The 21,864-nt window shown below is 49.8% G+C and overlaps 1 protein-coding gene across 2 annotated transcripts in view; it reads right to left on the reverse strand.

Moving 5' to 3' along the window:
* KIAA1671 (KIAA1671 ortholog) overlaps window positions 1-21,831 on the reverse strand; it is a 186,173-nt gene extending 164,342 nt beyond the window's left edge. The window contains exon 1 of one of the 2 annotated variants that reach the window (XM_030860670.2): window positions 21,754-21,831. The gene's annotated coding sequence lies outside the window, so the exon portion shown is untranslated. Of the gene's footprint in view, window positions 1-21,199; window positions 21,256-21,753 lie in introns of those variants that run through there. The other variant, XM_030860667.2, reaches the window with a different exon arrangement.
* Between the last annotated feature and the right edge of the window lie 33 nt (window positions 21,832-21,864).

Here is a 21,864-nt window from a genome sequence, read left to right on the forward strand (position 1 = left end):
ATCCACGGATTCAACAGACCGCGCACCGTGTACTGTGTTTCCCACCCGCAGTTGGTTGCATCCGAGGATGAGGAAGCCACCGATACGGAAGGCCGCCTATCCTAGACTGGACTTAAGCATCCGCGGATTTGGGTACCCGGGTGACTCTCAAAACCAATCCCCCTCAGATACCGAGGGATGACTGAATTTAGTTGAAATCTGCTGACACGGTTTGATTGCCTTTGTACCTTGAAAGTAAACTTCTGTTTATGGCCAGAGATACTGGCTTTTCCAATTTTGTTGTTGTTGTTTTCGTTTTTTGCGGTACGCGGGCCTCTCACTGCTGTGGCCTCTCCCGTTGCGGAGCACAGGCTCCGGACGCACAGGCTCAGCGGTCATGGCTCACGGGCCCAGCCGCTCCGCGGCATGTGGGATCTTCCCGGACCGGGGCGCGAACCCGTGTGCCCTGCATCGGCAGGCGGACTCTCAACCACTGCGCCACCAGGGAAGCCCGGCTTTTCTAATTTTTACATAGATTTGTTTCAGTACACCTAGGTGGGGTGGCTTTAAAGTGTTAGGTGACTGGGGCTTCCCTGGTGGCGCAGTGGTTGAGAATCCGCCTGCCGATGCAGGGGACACGGGTTCGCGCCCCGGTCCGGGAAGATCCCACATGCCGCGGAGCAGCTGGGCCCGTGAGCCATGACCGCTGGGCCTGAGCGTCCGGAGCCTGTGCTCCTTAACGGAAGAGGCCACAGCAGTGAGAGGCCCGTGTACCACCAAAAAAAAAAAAAAAAAAAAAAGTATTAGGTGACTAATAACATAGAAAGTATACAGGCATACCTCGTTTTTTGGCCCTTCGAAGATACTACGTTTTTCACAAATTGAAGGTCAGTAGCAACCCTCCGTCGAGCAAGTCTATAGGTGCCGTTTTCCAACAGCCTTTGCTCACTTCCTGTCTGTGTCACATTTGGTAACTCTCGCGATATTTCAAACCCTCCACCAGCAAAAAGGTTACGATTAGCTGAAGGCTCAGATGATGACCAGCATTTCTGAGCAATAAAGTATTTTTTTAATTAAGGTACGTATATTGTCTTTTTAGACATCATGCTATTGCATCCTTAACAGACTACAGTATAGTGTAAACATAACTTTTATGTGCATTGGGAATCCAAAAGTTCATGTGACTCGCTTTTTTATCGTATTGGCTTTCTTGTGGTGGTCTGGAACCGAACTCGCAGTATCTCCGAGGTATGCCTGTAGAGACGGGGCAAAAATTATGAAGATGGTGTGGGGATGACAGAGCTTGGGGAACTCAGCACTCATTCATTCATCATTCATTCATTAACTCACTCACTCTAGCGAAGATGCAGACACACACATGTCCCTCGGGTATTTTTGTGATAAATTCCTAGCTTTAGCCAGAGTCGAGTGACATGTTATATGGGCGTGCCTCTTGGGCCAGGTGCCCGTAAGAATCACCTGGGGAGATTTCTTTTTTAAAACAGATGCTCGGGCCCCACCCCAGACCCACGGAGTATGAGCCTCCAAATGGTGGTCCCAGCACCTGTATTTTCTTAAAGCTGCCGGGGGTGGGAGGGTATTTCTTCTGAACAGCCAAGTGCCAGGTATTCAGCCGCTGCTTCCTCCCCAGTGACCCAGAAGGTGGGACTACGTTGCCCAGAGAGCATCCCGGAAGAATAAGATCCGGGCCGTAAGCGTTTCTCCCAAAAAAAGACACGTGCCGGGGTGTGCCCTGGGTCAGTGAGAATCGAGTTCTTTAGCGTTTCCTCAGCATCTAACCCAGTCCAGCATCCCCGTGGCGGCCCTGGGGCTCATCCTGAGAAAGTTCCCAGTCGGGTGGGAGAGGCCAAAATATTTCCAGAAAACGCATCCCGTGATGCAGCAGACATTCTAACAGGAACTGAGGCCTCACAAATACAGCTTCTAAGAATCTCTCACAAAAATCAGATGCCAGCCACACCTATTAGGATGGCTGGTGTTTTTAAAAAAAAAAAAAAACAGAAAATAACAGGTGTTGGTGGGATGCGGTTGTACGTTGCTGGTGGGAATGTAAAATGGTGCAGCTGCTGTGGAAAACAGTATGGTGGTTCCCCAAATAATTAAAAATAGAATTATCATACCATCCATCAATCCTAGTTCTGGGTAACTACCTAAAATAATTGAAAGGAGGATCTCAAAGCGATATTTGTACACCCATGTTAATAGCAGCATTCTTCACAACAGCTAAAATGTGGTAGTAACCCAAGTGTCCAGGTACACGACTGAGGAATGGATAAACAAAGTGTGGTGTTTATGTACAATGAAATAGTATTCAGCCTTAAAATGGAAGGAAATTCTGACAAAGGCTACAACGTGGGTGAACCTTGAGGACATTATGCTCAGTGAAATAAGCCAGACACAGAAGGACAAATATTGCATGAGCCCACTTACATAAGGTATCTAGACTAGTCAAATTCACAGAGACAGAAAGTGGAGTAACAGTTATCAGGGGATGCGGGAAGCTGGGAATGGGGAGCTAGTGTTTGGTGGGTGCAGTTTCAGTTTTGCCAAATGAAAAGAATTCTGGAGATGGATGGTGATGACGGTAGCATATTTAATGCCGCTGCACGGTACACCTAAAAATGGTTAAGATGCTAAATTTACATTATGTGTACTTCACCACAATTTTAATATAATTTTTATTTTTGAAATCTGGTGCCAGATTTTGCTGCCTGGGTTCAAATCCCAGTTCTACCATGGTGGCCTTAGGCAAGTTATTTTGCCTTTCTGTACCTTAGTTACCACAACTGTAAAAAGGGTATAAAAATAACAATCCCTGCCTTATGGGGCCACTGGGAGGATGAAATGAGTTAATCGTTATAAAGCGCAGAGCAGCGTGCCTGGTTCACAGCATGTGTTCAATGTGTTAACAGCTATATGATGGTGGTGGCTGTTATTACCATCCCCCCTCTGAGCTTTTGGAGGACACCCACATGAAAAATATGTAGGTACAGGGGAGTGTATTTTTGGCCTCGTGGTTTGGTTAATGCCAGGTGCCACTTATGAGTAAGGAATAAAGACTATGTACTGCAGGTGAGAAAGTGGAGAAATTAAACTCAGTGAGGACAGAGGCCAATTCAGCAATAAAATGTCCCTGCCCGGAGCCCAGAGTCAAGAGCCCTCTGCCCTCAGCTTGCTGGGTGACACAGGTCAAAGACCCTGCCCTCTCTGGGCTTCAGCAACCCCAGCTCTCCCACCCCACCCCGCTGCGAATCTAAGGGTGAGAAACCAGTCCACAGAACAACCTGTGAGCACATCACACCCCTGGGCCCCACCAGAACCCCGGGGGAGGGAAGGGGGGGGAAGGTGGGTGCCCGCAAGTGACCACAGGGTTAGAGGGACTTGGACACACTCAGGCCTTTCTGTTTCTGACTCACACCCCAGCAGGAAGTTGGGGGTGGATCCTGCCTACCATCCACCCATTCGCCTCACCAAGGCCAATGACCCCATTTGTCAAGGGCCCAGACAGCAGAACACAGAGTCCCTGGCCTTGGACCAATATTTTATCCAGCATCTCTGGACAGGAAGGGCCCCTGAGGGTTCACATCATCCATCCCTCTGCCTCCATCACCCTTTGGTTTCCCCCTTTTCAAAGAAACACATCCCCAAGTTTGCAAGGTCATCCAATAAACACACTCAGATGCATCCAATGCTGATACTGTGGAAACATTATTATTATATTAATATAATTTTATATTATAATTATATATATAATAATATAATATAATATAATATATAATATATAATAATATATTATTATATTATATATTAATATACTAATTATAATTAATATATATTATATTATTATATATATATTATTATTATTATATATTATATATTATTATAAATATATATAATATAGAATATATAATAATTATATTAATATAATATAATATAATATATTAATAATAACAGCTTCCAAAGACATGCCAAGCTAATAAGAACTTCACAGGCAGCATCTCAATCGATCCTCATAACAGCACATTCAAATTGGTTCTCCCGTCATTCCCATTGTACAGACAGGAAGACTGAGGCTGGGGGCTCAACTTGCCCAGAGTCACACAAGCAGCAAATGGTGAAGCCAAAGACTTGAGCCCAGGCTTCCTGGACACAAGAGCCTGCCTGCTCTCCTCCATCTACCCCCTCCCCCATTACATGGCCATTTACTGAGCCCCTACTACAGGCCCAACCCTTATCAGTCCTTTGAAGCAGGCCTATCACACCCATTTGGCAGATGAGGAAACGGAAGTAGAGGCAGGTGATGTGACTTGTCCAGAGGCAAGACTGGAACTGGGGTCTGTCTCTTTGTGGAACCGTGGTCCTCCACACTGGGCTGTGATTCTGCTGGTCCAGTTACCCCGCCTCGGTCTCCCCCTTCCCCTCCCCACTGGCAGGGTCCCTGGAAGGCTTTGTCCTACTGGGGCGGGGAGGACCGAGGCAGCATTTCTCCTGCAAAACCCGGCACACTCAGGCGCTGCCAGAGGTAGGTGGCCCATGGGCTGAGCCGGGGGTGGGCCCCAGCATGCGGGGGATGGGTGGGGGAAGGGCCAAACCCATTCCTCCACCTGCTGGGGTGCTGCGTGCTGGACTATCTTCAAGCCATGACCGGCCCGGTGGGCTCCCCAAGTCACCTGGCGGGTAGCCAGTGGGTGCTGGAGCTCCACCCAGACAGCTCGGGGGCTGTGTAGCACCCCCAGCCAGCTCACACTTGCTGTGGGGGGCAGCAAGGACGGGTGCCTCCAACAACAAGGGGGCTCAAGGGGGCCGGGAGGGTGTCGGGGGGAAGAAGCAGGAATTAGGTGGCAGGAATCCTGACATCTTGTCCCTGCGCAGCAGCTCCCAGCTGGCTCTGTGACCTTGAGAGAAACACGCACTCGAGGCCTTTTGTTCGCTCCCCTAGAAAGGAAGGCTTCCAAAGGAAAGGCACAAAACTCCAGACAGCCTGGTTAGGGCCCGGATCCAATGCCCGCCCCTGGGGATTCTGCCATCCTGCTCCGTAGACAGAGAGTTGCCAAATGTGGACCAATCCTCCAGGGAGGGATGCGCAGGGCTCAGCGTTCCCGGCTGCAGCGGGGCCAAGGGCCCCGAGTCGCCGGCTCAGGATGGGGAGAGGAAGGAGCAGGTTGTCAGGGGCCTTGGAGACCAGTGATGGGTAGACTTGTTTGGTTCCCAGCCAGCGGCCTCCCGCAGGGCATGCAGTAGGCACGTGGCCAGCCCACGCGGAACGGAGGGGAGCGTGGATGGTGCAGGGAAACCCGTCCCTGCTGCTGAAAAAATAAGCCAAAGCTCCCATCCACCGCCGGTGAGTCAGCAGTGTCATTGCAAGAACCAAGGGAGGCCATATGAAATGAGTAGGGACTTTGGCTCCCCGTTCTGCCCGTGCTGGCTGTGTTTGCTGAGTCACCTCCCTCTTGAGGCTCAGTTTTCTCATTTGCAAACAGGGACCAATATTGCTGACCTGGTAGGGTCATCCTCAGGTTGCACCGTATGAAATTACAATATTCCACCATTGTTGGGCTACAAAAACGGCACTTTCACACGTTCAACCCAATACGTGGACGGGGGCAGCGTACAGCATGCGAGCGGTCAACGCTGAAATTTAAGTCTCTCCTCTGTTCTAGCAGAAGACTGTGTTTTTCTCATTCATGGGACAAAATGGAAAATATCTCATCACACCCCCCTCCCCCAAATATAACAACGACACGACAGGATAAAACACCTCACTTTGTGGGTGGCCCGTTAAGAGTTTACAATGTATGGTCCCAAGTACATCAGGGCATGGGGTGTGTATGTACCACAGTGATAACGCAGCGGAAGGAAGGCTGGCATTGAAATATTTTTATCCAAAAAAAAAAAAGGAAAAGGCACTGTAAAGGCCCAGTTGTGGCAGATAGGTTTTTTTTTTTTAATTTTTAAAAATTTTTTAACATCTTTATTAGAATATAATTGCTTTACAATGGTGTCAGTTTCTGCTTTATAACAAAGTGAATCAGTTATACAGCAGATAGTTTTTTGAAAGTAACTTGTAAAGCATTTACCATATTCTTAACTTGCAGTCTTTGCAGACTTGCGCACATATATTCCTCTTTCAGAATAGTTTTGCAAATTGTACACAGACAAAAAGAGAGGGAACTTTTGAGTAAAGAAATTGCATTTATAAATGATCTGTATTAGAATGTAATAAATCTCCAGTTATAGTAAAAAAAAAAAAAACAGGCTTTAAGTGATGTATTTCCCCATGCTTTAGATCAAATATAACCAGCACGTTGAACATCTTTTTTCATATTTTTAAGTTTTTAAAAAATGAGTCAAAATGTCGTCGAGCCATACAATGGAGTATCATTCGGCCATAAAAAGGAATGGAGTCCTGATACACTTGACAACACGGCTGAACCCTGAAAACGTTATGCTGAGTAAAAGGAGTTAGAATTAAAACTACGTACAGTATGATTCCATTTATATAAAATGTCCAAAATAGGCAAATTCGAGAGACAGAAAGTAGATTAATGGTTACCAGGGGCTGGGGGAATCGGAAGGAAGTGGGGAATGACTGCAAATGAATACGAAATCTCTTTTTGTGGTCATAAAAATGTCCTAAAATTGTGAATATACTAAAAACCACTGAACTATATACTTTCTTAATTCTTTTTATTTAAAAGTTTTTAAGGTATAATTGACATACAATATTATATTAGGTTCAAGTGTATATGTTGCAAAATGATTACCACAATAAGTCTGGCTAACATCCATCACCACTCATAATTACAAAAAGTTTTTTGCTTGTGATGAAACTTTTAAGATCTACTCTCTTAGCAGCTTTCACATATGCAACACAATATTATGAACTTAGAGTCACCGTGCTGTACATTACATCCCCAGGACTTGTTGCATAACTGCAAGTTTGTACCTTTTGATCACCCATTTCAACCCCCAGGCCCCCAGCCCCCACTTGGCAACCACCAATCTGTTCTTTGTATCTATGTACTGGAGGTCTTGTTTTTGTTTGGGGTTTGTTTGGGTTTTTTTTAGATTACACATACAAATGAGATCATCTGGTATTTGTCTTCCTCTATCTGACTTATTTCACTTAGGTTAATCCTCTTGAGGTCCACCCATGTTGTCACAAATGGCAAGATTTCACTCCTTTTATGGCTGAATGATATTCCATTGTATATATATGCCACACCTTCTTTATCCACTCATTCATCGATGGACACTTAGGTTGCTTTCATATCTTGGCAATTATGAATAATGCTGCAATGAACACGGGGGTGCAGATGTCTTTTCAAGATAGTGTTTTCATTTTCTTTGGATAAATACCCAGAACTGGAATTGCTGGATCATATGGTAGTTCTATTTTTAACTGTAATTTGAATTGTACGCTTTAAATGAATGAATCATATGGTAAGTGAATTGTATTTCAATAAAGCTGTTACTTTAAAAAGTGAGTCAAGTTCAAGAAAAACATTAACTGAGGAACAGTCCCAGGTGGTACATAAATATGAAAACTTTTCAAGGTGATACAGGAATGACTGGAGTTTGGAAAACACAGAGTTGACGCATTAAATCCTCAAAACAGAGGCTCTACATGGGTTCACATCCCGCCTCCTGAGTGACCATGGGCTAGGGACTTCACCTCTCTGGACCTCAGTTTCCTCATCTGGAAAATGGGAACAAGAAGAGTTCCTGCCTCTCTGAGTCACCATGAGAATGAAGTGAGTTAGCACGTGCCTGGCACATCCTAGGGGGTCGATGGAAGGATCAGTGGGGGACCAGATCTTTCGGGTGGTTCTGACCATGCGTTCATGAGCACAGGGTCCCGAATTCAAATCTCTCAGAAATACCTTTTCCTGAGTAGGTGAAGTGAGATAAAGCATGTAAAGCATTTAGCAAGTGCTCAATAGACATTAACTTATTATTTTCGTTGTTGTTATCACTGTGATATCTGCCTGGGTGGTAACATTTTGGTTGATTTTTATTTTGTTTTTTATTTTTTGCTTGTGTTCTATAATGATTCTGTCTTGTTTCGGTACTAAGAACTACCCAAAGAATTATATTTCGTACTTAGCATCTTTCTCTAGTACGATCTTAGATTTCAGATAGAAGGGAAAACCAGCTGGGGTCCCGGCCTGTTCCAGCCGCCTACCCCGCCCCCTCACAGTAGACACACGCTGGAACTGAAGATTTCCCAGCATCGGTCGGCCTGTGGAAGCACAGTTAGAGGGAAACCCCCCGCCCGTACTCCAAGCCAACAGAAGGTGAAGATTGTAGCCAGAGCCCGAGGCAGCAGCCCGCAAGAGCAGTTATCCTCCCAACACCCTGCCTCCACGATCCACCCCCTAAAAGTACAGTTTGCGGGTGCAAATTTTGTACCATCCTCCACAACAACAGCCAGATTAATCACGCCCAAATTTGGGAGAGACACTTGGGATATACCGTGTCGTGGGTACAACATTCACTCTGGAGGATCCTGGGGGTACCCCCAGGATGCGGAGACCATCCTTCAGGGCAGCTGAAGTGGATAGACGGCCAGGAGGACTGCCGATGGGGGCAGGGGCATGGCACTGAAATGGACAAGGAAAACCTGGTTTTCTTTTTTTTTTTTTGGCTGTGCCATGAGGCATGCGGGATCTTAGTCCCCCAACCAGGGATTGAATCCACGTCCCCTGCATTGGAAGCACGGAATCTTAACCACTGGACCGCCAGGGAAGTCCCAAACCTGGATTTCAAGGTCAGCCCCAGAAGAACACTCACGGGACAGGTGCTCCAAATGACAGGCGTTGGGTTGGTGAGGGAGCTGCCTGTCGTCCACCAGCTGCGTGTAGTGCCAGCAAACCCAATAATAACAACCGCTGTGGTTGCCTTTTATTGATCACTGACTGTGTGCTGAGTGTTTCATCACACTCTCAAAGGTGTGAAGCCATGGTTAAACATACTCCCAAGCAGTGTGGAATCAGACAGCAGGACAATGGTGTTAATAACAGCAACGACGATTCATGACTAGGAAATAACGCATAGCGAGCACTTAGCATAGTGTCTGGCTCAGTCCATGTTGTTTTAGATGTACAAATGATGACGATGAGGTGCTGACTATGGGTCCAGTTGTGCTAGGACCTTTACATATCATAGTACAACAACCCTATAAGGTGAGACCTACTATTAGCCCCATTTTACAGAGAAGAAGACTGAGGGCGGATGAGGTTGTTTAACTCGCCCGTGGTCACTGAGCTGGTAAAGCACGCCATCGCTTGACCCCATGGATGTCGCCAACCCCAAATTCACTTCTGAAAGCCAGGCTCCATTAACTGTCCTGCCCGATGGCTCCCCAAACCCCTTCCCTCTCTCTGAGGGTCCCCACTGGTGCCAGGTGACTGCCTAATTTCAGACCTGCTTAGAGGTGGCCAGCCGACCCTGTCCCTCTTCCCAGCTGTGGCTGAGCCCATCCTTCTGAAGCCACTGCGGGCGCCCAGGGAGAAAGAAGAAGGGTTCTCGGTGAGCTCATTTACAGGGGCCACCTCCAGCTGCTGGGACCAGCCAGCGGCTTTAATTTGGACAAATGCCCAGGACTCAGTGGGGACAGGAAGCATCCCTGAGCGATAAAGATCAGGACCGGCTTGTGAGCGTGCCAGGAGCGCTCTGTGTCGGCCAAACCAGCTGGCCCAACCCCCATTCTCAGCAGCCCCCACTGCTGGCCCTGGCCCTGCCAGGAGGTGGTCAGGGTGTCCCCCCCAGCCTAACGTCCAAACCTGCCAGTTGTAGATTACAGCATTGCTAGAAAGGGGCGCAGCGCTCAAAACAGGGGAAAATATGCATAGTGTAAAACGGTAGCTCGTAAACATGAAGCATTTGCTGTATCCCAGGCATCTCTCTAAGCACTTCACAGACATCGACTCATTTAATCCTCACAGCCACCTTACTTCACGGAGGAGAAACTGAGGCTCAGAGAAGGAAAGTGACCTGCCCAAGGTCACACAGCTAGGAGATTCCAGAGCCAGGATTTGGATTCAAGCCACCTGAGAATAAAGCCCACACTCTAAACCGCAGAATGCAGTGCTGACATCTCTCCATCACATGTACTGTGCACAAGTCTAAAACTCACACCGCAAAACATGAGCCCAGGTTATCTTTCGACTGTGGGATTGTATGAGTCTTACCTCCTCCTTTCTGTTTATCTGTATTTGTAAATGTTTGACAATGAACATGTACTGTAGCATGACGTAAACATATTGTACTAAGGATAAAAAGAGAATAAAAATTATTAATTTGGAAAATGAACTGAGAATCATCCGTTAGAGCACTGAACAGTTATCTCCTGCCACCACCTTCAGGCAGAAGGGCTGGCCAGGTGTAAATAGTAAAGGATATAGAAACCCCGTGGTACTGCAGAAGGATGCATGCGCACAGTGGGGGCTTTACTTAACATCACCACCCACCCCAGTAGACCAGCACAAACATCAACTGGCCATTCACCCCAACATTCACCTACGTGACCTCGCTGGGAGCTCCCGGCCGGGCTGAAAGACGGGCATCAGCACCCACGCTCCATGGCACAGACACCCATGCAGAGAGAAGAAGCCACGCCCAGGGCTGGCGACAAAACAGAGGCAGCAGGTGACCCCAGGGCTGCATGGCTCTCAACCGAGCAGTGTCATCATGGTGGGCCGCTGCCGCGGTCCACAGAAGAGCCACCTTCCCGGGGGTGACCCGGGCCTTGGCACAGGAACTGGGCGACGCCCAGGAAGCCCCTGCGGTCGGCCAGCCGAGCTCACTAAAGCCAGGGCAGATGGCTCACACTTGCTCTGCTGGGTCAGCTAGCATTCTGGGCATTCCAAAAATTCCTCCAGAGCTTTTTGCTGCCCCCCTTCACCCCATCCCCCCCTTTAATGAAGGAAAAGGAGGAGGGCAGAGGGGCTGAGATGAAGGCATCTGGCTAAAGGCGACACTTGGACATCTCATCATCTCCTCCCTGCAGTTAAATCCCACAGTAACCAGGCACACCTCACCTCTCCAAGAAGGAGGTGGAATGCTGGTTGCCAAAGCTTCCCGTCTCATCCAAGTCTGAGCTCTGAGCGTGTCAAGGGAAACGGTTTTGCTTCGAGGCTGCCAGGAGGCGGGGCCGGGAGAACAGGGTCCCCACCCCGGTGCCCCCATGGGCCCCACACCCGCCATCACAGCCCTGGGCACGCTGCCCTGTAACCCCTCATCTGTCCCCTCTGGGAGGGCAGGAGCTGTATCCCAGGCACCTCTGAGACCCAGGGCCCAGCCCAGGCCCTGGTACACAGTAGGTGCTTAATTAATAACAAAGATGAAAATGACCAACTATCCCAAAAGAGGACAGGGATACACTGCCTGGGAAGTTCTGAGGGAAGAGATGGTATTTTCAACATGGTCATGGGGAGGTGGGAGGACACACTGCGTTGAGTTATTATCATAGGGGTTGGCAGGTGGCAGACCTGAGTTCAGATCCAGCCTCTGCCACTTCTTGCCTCAAGCTAAGAGACTTGAGGAAGGCTTCAGGTCTCTGAGGCTCGATTTTCTCATCTGTAAAATGGGTTAGTAATACCACCTGTCCAAGTCATTCTGAGGACTGACAGAAGACGTAGATGTAATACCTCCGTAACAAGGCAGTTGGTACACAGTAGGTCTTCAACAAAGGGTGGGATTTTGTTGTTGTTTTTTTTGGTTTTTTCCTGGGCCCTACGTTTCAAAGGTCTGGTCTTGAGTCTTCCCAAAAGGCGCAGCAAGAATAAAAGGCTCTGGGATCTACTCATCCAGTTGCCCCTCCCCCTGTGAAAAAGGCCCAGAGCGGGAAGGGGCTTACCCAAGGACACACAGCAGAGAAGTAGGTACTCAGGGGTCCTGACTAGTGGCCGATAACTCAGTCTAATATACTCTGTATTCTCTCCCATGGCCTCGGACCCCTTCTCATGCCAAGCAAGTCCCTGGCAGGCAGGCAATCCATTCTAGAAACAAAGACATGAGATTTCCAGGGCTGGGGCCTAAAATGAAAGGGAGAGACAAACTTGGGCAGCTTCCCAGGCCAAAGGGCCCTGGGAGTTCCCCAACGAGTCACTCCGCAGCCCAGCCCAGGGCACTGGGCAGGGCTTGGCAGGCACTGTGCCCACTAAGGCCCAGGCTCCATGTCTGGGCAGGCAGGGTGGCGGGAGTTCACGGAGTGACCTCGGTGGACCCAACGTGCCCGCTGGCCTCCCTCTGCCGGTGGGCCCCGCACACCCTGGGCTTCCTTCCCACAGCGGCGCCTCACCACGCCTCAGGTAAACAGGATGGCACCCAGAAAGGGCTTCCTTCACTGAGGAAGCAAAACAAAAAGAAACGTCAACACAGAGCCACAACCCTGACCTGGAGCCTTTGAAAGTGCAGCTGACTCTCCAAGGAGAGTCACACACAAAAGGGCTGCCACTGGCTGGTAGCTCTGGGAGAGGAGGTTCACCACACCGGGACTCCGTTTCCTCATCTGTAAAATGGGAACGACACTAGCATTGAGAAAAGATTGGATATAATAATGCACAAGGAACTAGAGTATAAGAAGCAGTCCATCAACGCTAATTATTATTTTGAATTACTGCTACTATGACTACTTCTGCTACTACAAACAAGGAAGATTTATATAGTGATTCATAAAGTCATTCCTTGGTATAACTTACAGAGAGTTTTTAAGAATACTAAACTGATCTTTTTATGGGTCAGCGATCCCATTTTTAAAGTGCCTACTATGTGCACGGTTATCTCACCTAACCCCACAACCACCCCACAGGGAAAATCCTAGAGTCTTCTTTCTGCAGATGAGGACTGAGGCTCAGAGAGGCAAAGTCACTTGCCCAGAGTCACACAGCAATGACACAGTACAGATGGGACGGAACACTAGGATTGTCTAGCTTGGCCTGCTTTACCGCCAGGGAGGCAGCAAAGGAGGGATTGAAGGCACATGGGCTGAGTCAGGCTGCAAGGATCAGCATTCCCCCTTCCTAGTAGAGGCCCTGGGCATGGGGCTCCCTCTCTGAGCCTCAGTTTTCTCATCTGTAAAATGGGGACATAAGAATCAAATAGGGCTTCCCTGGTGGCGCAGTGGTTGAGAGTCCGCCTGCCAATGCAGGGGACACGGGTTCGTGCCCCGGTCCGGGAAGATCCCACATGCCGCGGAGCAGCTGGCCCGTGAGCCATGGCCGCTGAGCCTGCGCATCCGGAGCCTGTGGTCCGCAACGGGAGAGGCCACAACAGTGAGAGGCCCGCATACCGCAAAAAAAAAAAAAAAAGAATCAAATAAAACAATGATGAGCACAGTGCCTGGGACAGAATGAAAACTCCCTACTTATTATTTTTATTTTACTCTAAATAACATTTAGTGTTCTCAAAAGCCAGGTCTCAGCAGATGGAGGAAGAGCAGACTCAGTCATCTCCCCAAACTTCTGAAGGCACAGGAGCCAAGGCAGACCATCAGGTACACACAGGTCAAAGGCTGTCCTCTCTCACCTTCAGTGACACCTTGGCCCATCTGAGACTCACTTCACCGATGGGGAAATGCCCAGAGAGGTGAAGTGACCTACACAGGGTCACACAGGTATCCCATGCTGGCGCTACCCAACTCTTCTCCAAAAATCCAGCCCTGACATCAAGCAGATCCCATTTTCCCCATGGCCAGCACGGGATTTGCCAAGCGATAGCTACAGGATAAATTTTCATTGAATGAAAGAGTCAGTGTGACTTCTAACCCTGCACCTAGCTCAGGTGGCCTCCAGCCGATACTCATAACCAGGGGCTCCCTGAAACCTGCTGATTGTTTCCACAAAGGGAAGGTGTGAATATTCCTTAAACTCAGAGCATCCAAGACCCCTCCCTGGCCGGAAGGGGGCTGAGTGGATAGTCAAGGCTCGCCTTGGGGACAGAACGTCAAGTAAACAGTGATCCGTTAACTGACAGCCCTCCAGCTACAGCAGAAGGGGAAAAACACTTGCTGGGAAGCAGGGGTCCTAAGTCACTCCTTTCCCCAGGACCCTGGTGCTCCAAGGACCAGAAGCAACCTCACAGACCTTCATACATAACAATGATACTAGTAATAATGACAATAGTATTATTGTAAAAATGACACATGTAGGGACTTCCCTGGTGGTGCAGTGGTTAAGAATTCGTCTGCCAATGCAAGGGACACGGGTTCGAGTCCTGGTCTGGGAAGATCCCACATGCCTCAGAGCAACTAAGCCTGTGCACCACAACTACTGAGCCTGAGCTCTAGAGCCCACGAGCCACAACTACTGAACCCGCATGCCACAACTACTGAAGCCTGCGTGCCTAGAGCCCGTGCTCTGCAAAAGAGAAGCCACTGCAATGAGAAGCCTGCACGCCGCAATGAAGAGTAGCCTCCACTCGCCGCAACTAGAGAAAGCCCGTGTGCAGCAACGAAGACCCACGCAGCCAAAAAAAAATTAATTAATTAATTTAAAAAAATGACACATGTACATTCATTATAGGGCACTATGTACTAACTCATTTAATGCTCATCCACCTCAGGAGGAAGGCACCATTGTTACTCCCATTTTACAGAGGAGTAAACTGAGGCACAGAGAGACCAACTGTCTTGCCTAAGGTCGCACAGTTGGAGAATAGTGGAGGTGGGGTCTGAACACAGGCAGTCTGGATCCGGAGTCTCTGCATTATTCCCAAGGGATGTTGGGAATATCTAATTCTAGAACCAATTCTGCAGAACCGATATCCAGTTTTGCAGAATTCCTCACTCCACCCTAATTAGGAACCCCCACCCCCATCCCAGCTCCGCAGTCACAGGACCATTTATATGTCATCTACTTCATGCCAAGTGTTTCACAGTCCTTCTTGCTAATGGTCATAAGCACCCTGCGTCCATTTTACAAACAGGAAAACTGAGGTTCCGAGAGGTGATGAGACTGGTTGAGGGTCACGAGGACCATAAGGAGCAGAGCTGGGATTTGAAGCCAGATTGATCACCTCCACAGCCTCCCCTTGGCCTCACTGGGATCTCCCAGTCCACTGGCTACAGGTACCAGAGCCTGAGGAACAAAGTCCAGAGCAAAAACCACCATCAAGACGATTATCCCTCACCTTCGCACCTCATGTCACAGAAAGCACCTCCTTATCCAATACTGTTTCAAGCTTCACAGCAGCTCTGCCAGAGAAGACGCATTATTCCCATTTTCCAGATGAGGAAACTGAGGCTCAGAGAGGTGAACTTCCTGTTCTGGGAGTTCTCACAAACCGGGTCGCCTTACCCAGACCCCTGCTTTGATGTGTCCCCCACAAATCATGAGCCACGATGCTCACTGCCACCTCTGGGCGGACCCTCCACCTTGGCAAGGACCTTCCTGACCCATGTGGCAGGCTGTATTCCTGCTCAGAAGATATATACTAGCTCCCTCTCAGCCTCCATGAGAGGATCGTACTTCCATCTCATTGATATTGAGTTTGGCCACGTGACTTGCTTTGGCCAAGAGAATGAGGGCAGAAATGACACCTTCCCAGTTCCAAGGGGAGGCTTTCGGAGTCTCTGCAGGTTCCCAGTGAGCTCCTGAGCATCTGTTGTCCACCACAGAAGAGCACGTCCTGGCTGGCTGCTGCCTGTCAGCCTGGGTACCAAGATGAAGATACACAGGGCAGACGGGAACCCAAACCAAAGCCTGGAATCCAGCCTCCCTGCCAAGCCCAGGCAAGGTCAGCCAAGCCATCTGATGACCCCCAAGTACGAAACAAATGTTTGCTGTTAAAAGTCACTGCAGGGACTTCCCTGGTGGCACAGTGGTTAAGAGTCTGCCTGCCAATGCAGGGGACACGGGTTCGAGCCCTGGTCCGGGAAGATCCCACATGCCGCGGAGCAACTAAGCCCATGCGCCACAACTACTAAGCCTGCACTTTAGAGCCCGCGAGCCACAACTACTGAGCCCGTGTGCCACAGCTACTGAAGCCCACATGCCTAGAGCCTGTGCTCCGCAACAAGAGAAGCCACCACAATGAGAAGCCCGTGCACCACGATGAAGAATAGCCCCACTCACCACAACTAGAGAAAGCCCATGCACAGCAACAAAGACCCAATGCAGACAAAAAAAAAAATCACTGTGATTTGGGAGATGTTTGTTACACAGTATTATCATGGAGAAACCTGACTGACACAAAGGACTATGTGTTTCCAGCCTTGGAAGGAGTAGGAAAGGTACAGCCACTCTGGAGGGAAACTGAGCAGGTGAGATCAACATTCTAAACACCCTATATCCCAACTGTTCCCCATCTTGGAATGTGCCCTCCCATCGACTACAACAAGTATGCAAAGACACATGAGCAGGGATGTCACCGTGACACTGTGTGTTATAGCAAGAAAACAAACCACTCAATGCTCACCAGCAGGGCATGTGCTCAATAACTAATAGCACCTTCAGGCATTGAAGTATTGTTCAGTTTTTTAAAAGAGTGCAGTAAGTCAACACGGTCTAAAATGGGTCCACATTTATTTTTAATTTCTGCGTGAAATTCTTTGTCTTATGATTGTTGTTGTTCAAAGCATATGTCCACATATACCGATTCATTTCTTTATTCCACAACTGTTTACTAAGGAAACAGCAGTGAAGACAAATAGGGTTTCTGCCTTCTTGGAGCGTCATCTAGAGGGGGAGGAAGCAATACCACCTCCACTACAACCACCACAAGGAACAAGAAGCAACACATACCGAGCACTGACCATGTGCCTGTTCCTTTTCACTTCCTCCTCACAGCAACCCTCAGAGGTAAGACCCGTTATTATCTCCATTTGCCGATGAGGAAACTGTGGCTCAGAGAGGTTAAGTCACCTGCCCAAGGTCACACAGACAATAAGTGGCAGAACCAAGATGCAATTCTTTCCATCTGGTTCCAGAGTGGACCAAAAAAACCCCAAAAAACAACTTAAGATAGCAGAGTGTGATAAGGGCTTGGGAAGAAGTAAACAGAGCATATGTATGTGGAAAGTTTCTGGAGGGTCGAGGGAACTGCTGACTGCGTTATCTCTGAGGAATGGGATTGGGGGTCTTGGGCGGGATTTTACTTTTCACTTAACGTAAATTCATTTTGCCGTTTTTGAAGTGTTTGGTATGTTACATGTTATTTTACCATAATATATATATTATATGTTATTATTATACTGTGTGTGTGAGTGTGTGTGTGTGTGTGTGTGTGTGTGTGTATGTGTATCTCTTCTGACTCAGTGATGTAAATATCCAAAGATCAGCCTTTGGGGATGTATTTTATATTCTCAGTGGAGACAAGGCTATACAACATTTCAAAGGTCACTCAACTGAGCAATTAGCAAATGTGGCAGTGATAACTACTTCTCAGAAGTCAATCCATAATCATTTCCATATTTGTCTCAATTTGCCTTCCCCCTCCCTTCCTCCCATCCAATTGACCAGATTTCTGTGGAGTGAATTCCTAAGGGCAGAGGCTCTTTTGACTTGCCCATAGAAGATGCTCAATAAAATATCCATCACATTGAAGGAAAAAAAAATTTGTGTGTGCATGTGTGTGTATCTCTCAATTCAAACTTTGTTAGCTTCTTTGTGAATGACGGGAGTTTCGGTAGTGGTCTTGGGCAGAAGGACCCCTCAAAGCCTCAGTTTTATAAACTGCAGAATCAAGGGTCCCCAAAGCAGGCATCGCCTGTGTTTGTTGTGAAGAATAAAAAAAGAACAAAAGAGCTTCGCCCAGAACCCAGCACATGTAAAGGGTTCAGTGAAAAGCAGTTGCTCTGATGTGTTATGTGCTTTCTCTACATTCTCTCCAATCCTCCCATTTTACAGAGAAAGAAATTGAGGTCCCAGGAGGGGAATGGCTTGTCTGGGGTCACACTCCTATAATCTGGATGGGTGAGTGGGGGAAGAAATGTGAAACTCCTGGACAGAGATTCCCCCTGCCCTCCTCTCAATCCCAAACCTGCCAAAGCCTTCCTGTTTGGGTATTTAGGGAGCGGCAGGGGGTGTAAAGAGAATTTTTGTTGCCAATGGTCTAACTTTTATTTCTTCAACACACCCTGTATTCTGGGTATACCAATGAGCACACAGTTCTCCTAATGGCCCTGCCTTTGCCTGTCCTGCTCCTGCTGCCTGCAATGTCCTCATCCCTGCCCTCTCCTCCTTTAAGACTCAGCTCAAGTGTCACCCGTGGTCGCCCAACGTCCCCCCCGCCCACCCACCAAACACACCAGGTTGGAAGAGGCAAGCACCACATGCCTGAAACACTATATATATATATAGTGTGTGTGTGTATGTGTGTGTGTGTGTGTGTGTGTGTGTGTGTGTGTATATATATATATATATATACACATAATGACATGCCGTGATGACATCTATTATAATAATCATACCCACTACTTAGTGGGCACAGACCAGTGTGGACACTATGCCTGGTAATGTCCATGCACTGCTTCTCTCAACTTGTATAACAACCCTTTGAGGGAGGGGAGTATCCTATCATGAGCCCATTTTACAGATGAGGACACTGAGTCTCAAACCAAATACCATGGCCTCAGACCACAGCCAGGAAGGGGCAGCGCCAGGGTTTGCCCCCAAGTCTCCCTGGCCGACTCCCTCCTTTCTATCCCTGCCTCCTCCTGGAAGCCTCCCTGGGTTTACCCCTGCTGCACCCTGACCCAACCTCACCAACATTTGTGGCTTCTCTATTCAACTTCCCTAACTCCAAACATCCTGGATTTGCAAGCTGGAAGCAAGTTCAAATCCCTGCTCTGCCACTGGCAGCTGACAAAGACCTCACCGCCACAACACTGAGTCCTGAATCTGTAAAATGGGACTGACGAGCCCCACCCCCTCACACAGGAAGATGGTGAGGGTTCCAAGGTAAAGTCCCCTCAGATGTTTATGACCCTCCCAGGGCAGGTGACAACAGATGCTCAGGAAGGTTTGCTGACTTGAATGAAATACTGACACTTAAAATATTCAGGCCACCTCCACTGGGGGTTTCCTTCTCCAGATTGACTGCCATGCCTCCAGGAAGGGGTCTTCAACCGCGTGGCTCTTGAAACACAACACTGACCACTGTCTCTATCCAAGTTCAGTTCCGTCATCACCTCTCACCTGGATTTTTCGAGCAGTCTCCAGCCTCCTGGCACACCATCTCCCATCCAGCCTCCCCAAGAGATGGGCAAGCTTCCCAAAACACACATCTGACTCCATCCCTCTCCCCCAGAGAAACTCCCACAGTGCCCCAGTGCCCCAGTATAAAGTCCAAACCCCTGGGAATGGTTGTCCTGGCCCCTGCCAGGATCTCCAGCCAACACCCTATGCTCCCTCCTCCGTCCAGGCACCCAGGCCTTTCTGTTCCCTCTTTCCAGCACATAACGCCATCCTCTACCCACGGGCACGCTCTCCAAGAAACAAACCCCCTGCCCACCATCCCCCACTCCAGGTCAGAAGCCCTCAGCCCCTCTTCCCATTATCACAGCTCTCTCCTTCTGAGCAACTGCCTCTTTTCACAAAGAATTTACCCCTTAAGGGTGTGCCTCCTCTTTGACATGGTGTCTTGAAATATTTGTTGAATGAATTAATTAATGAATGCACATTTAAAACATCCCTCTGGGGCTCTTTTTCTGAGATGGTCAGAGATGTATTCTGGTGATGCTGAGAGGGGAGAAAGGCTCGCGGCCAGATAGTGGGCTGTTCCATTCTCCTGCCAAAGTCAGCCCTGAATAAAAGCCAGCCCCCAGGACCTCCAAGGGGGGGTGGGGCACCTCCAGACTAAGAATCTGGGGTGAGGGTTATACCCCCAACATCAAGAATCAGTACAGCTGCCTCACTGGACTGCAGGGCAAGCTGATTGCTCACAGCTAGATCGCAAGCCAGGAGGACAGACCCTATATTGCCCTGGGTCCACCATTTCTAGTGTCTGCCACATAGTAGGTGCTCAATACACACACTGGTTGACCGAATGAGCTTCTCACATGTCTAGACACTGTACTGAATGAAACCCTGTACTTCTGTAGGATAATTGCACCCTTGTCAAGCATGCAAATCCTTTAAAAAGGATTCCCCATAAAACCACCAGGACCGTGCCTAGTGGATGCACAACTCCCTCTGGAACTGTCCCAAGGATGAGACACCGGTGTCTGAGGGTGAATGCATGTTTGTCCAGGAGCTTCGATGGATTAGCGAAGGGAAAGCTGGGCCAAGGGAGAAGTCTTGTCCAAATGCCCTGGTTACTGATTAGCCAAACCCTAGAGCTTCTCTCTGCAAGGGGGATCAGAGGGGCAATTAAACCCCTTTGGAAGAAAGACTAAGTTAAATATCTGCCTAATCCTGCAGTTTAAAAAGACGGCAAGTTGGGTTTCTGGAGCCTTCCTTCAGATACCTGAGGGGAAGCGGCAGGGCATGAGACAAGGGAGAGACCACAGAACGAGGGCCCACTAATATTTACAGAGCCTGTACCTGTTTCAGACCTTTTATACCTATTAATCCTGCCAGGCACCCAGACGAGAGAGGACTGTGACCCCCACCCCCACTCCATTTCGCCCGAAAGGGAGACCCGGGCTCAGAGAGGTTAAGTGTTTTGTCCAAGGTCACAAAGAAGCTGCAAAGAAAAAGCACTTTCTTTGTGCAACAGGTATAGCCCTTTCCTTTCCAAAAGGTAATGGCAGCTCCTGTCTGGAGAAAGTTCAGTCCCGCGGGCAGGAAGCCCTGGCCACCTAGGCGGCGCGCGGAGGTCACACGGCAGCCCCACTACCGACCGGCTACCGACCAGCGGAGAAGCAGGGTTTCAGGGCGCGGCGCCGCGGCTCCGTGCCGAGTGTGTGCTAGGAGGGTGTGGAAAGGTCGGGCCCGGCTCGGGGGTCAACGGGCCGCTTCCCTTCCCCTGGGTCCCGCCTGTAGCCCTAGGCAGCGCCGCCAGCGGGGTGGGGGCCACCCGAGCCTACCGGGAGCAGGGGGATTGAGCCTTAATCCCATCAGGGCGCCTCTGCCCTGAGAAGGCGCGCGGAGGGGTGCGCAGGCCCTGCAGGGAGGGCGCGTCCGGAGCCCCGGAGCCCGTGGGGCCCCGCGCGCTGCTCTCTCCACCGCTCCAGGTGCCCGGAGGATCCCTTCGCCCCGGGCTCCGCCTCGATCAGCACCCCCGCTTCCCAGTGTCCACCTCCTGGGCCTCCAACCTGCACGGACGTCCGGATCCTAGCAGTTCCAGGCTGGGTACGGATCTCCAGCGATACCCCAGCTCCCGGCCACCAGATCTCCTCTCGGAATCACTCCCAAGGCTCGGACCAGTGGGGGTCAGAGGAGAGGGATCAACTAGCTCCCAGTTTCCAATCACCGTCCACAGTCACCCCCAGGCTGGGGATCGTATGGGACCCCAGGCCACCAGTGCCCGATCCACTCCTGGGATCGACTCCCAAGTCTTCAACCGGGTGGCGTGGGATCCATTGGCTGCCCAGTGAGGGATCTTCCCGCGGGATCCACTCCCAAGTCTCGAGAGACAGACCTCCCGGCTCCCAAATCGAGATGCCTTCTCCCCGCAGACCCAAAGCCCCGGGAGATCCACCGGGTCCCCACCTCTTCCCCGGCCAACTTTGCCAACTTTTCTCCCGGGGCCTCAGCCGAGCAGAAACTTGGCGGCCATCGCCGGCCGCCGCCTCCCCGGCCCCCTTGCAGGCCGGGGACAGGGGGCGGATGGCCTGCCCCCATCTACCGCCGCCGCCGCTCAACCTACCCTAGAGCCGCCGCCGCCGGCCCGCCGTGCCTCCACCTGCCCGCAGCCCTTGGCACCTGCCCGCGCCGCCCGCGGCCCAGCGCAGCCTAGCCTGCTGGGGGCGGGGCCTCG

The sequence above is a fragment of the Globicephala melas genome, chromosome 13 (genome assembly GCF_963455315.2).
Source record: "Globicephala melas chromosome 13, mGloMel1.2, whole genome shotgun sequence".
NCBI lineage: Eukaryota > Metazoa > Chordata > Mammalia > Artiodactyla > Delphinidae > Globicephala > Globicephala melas.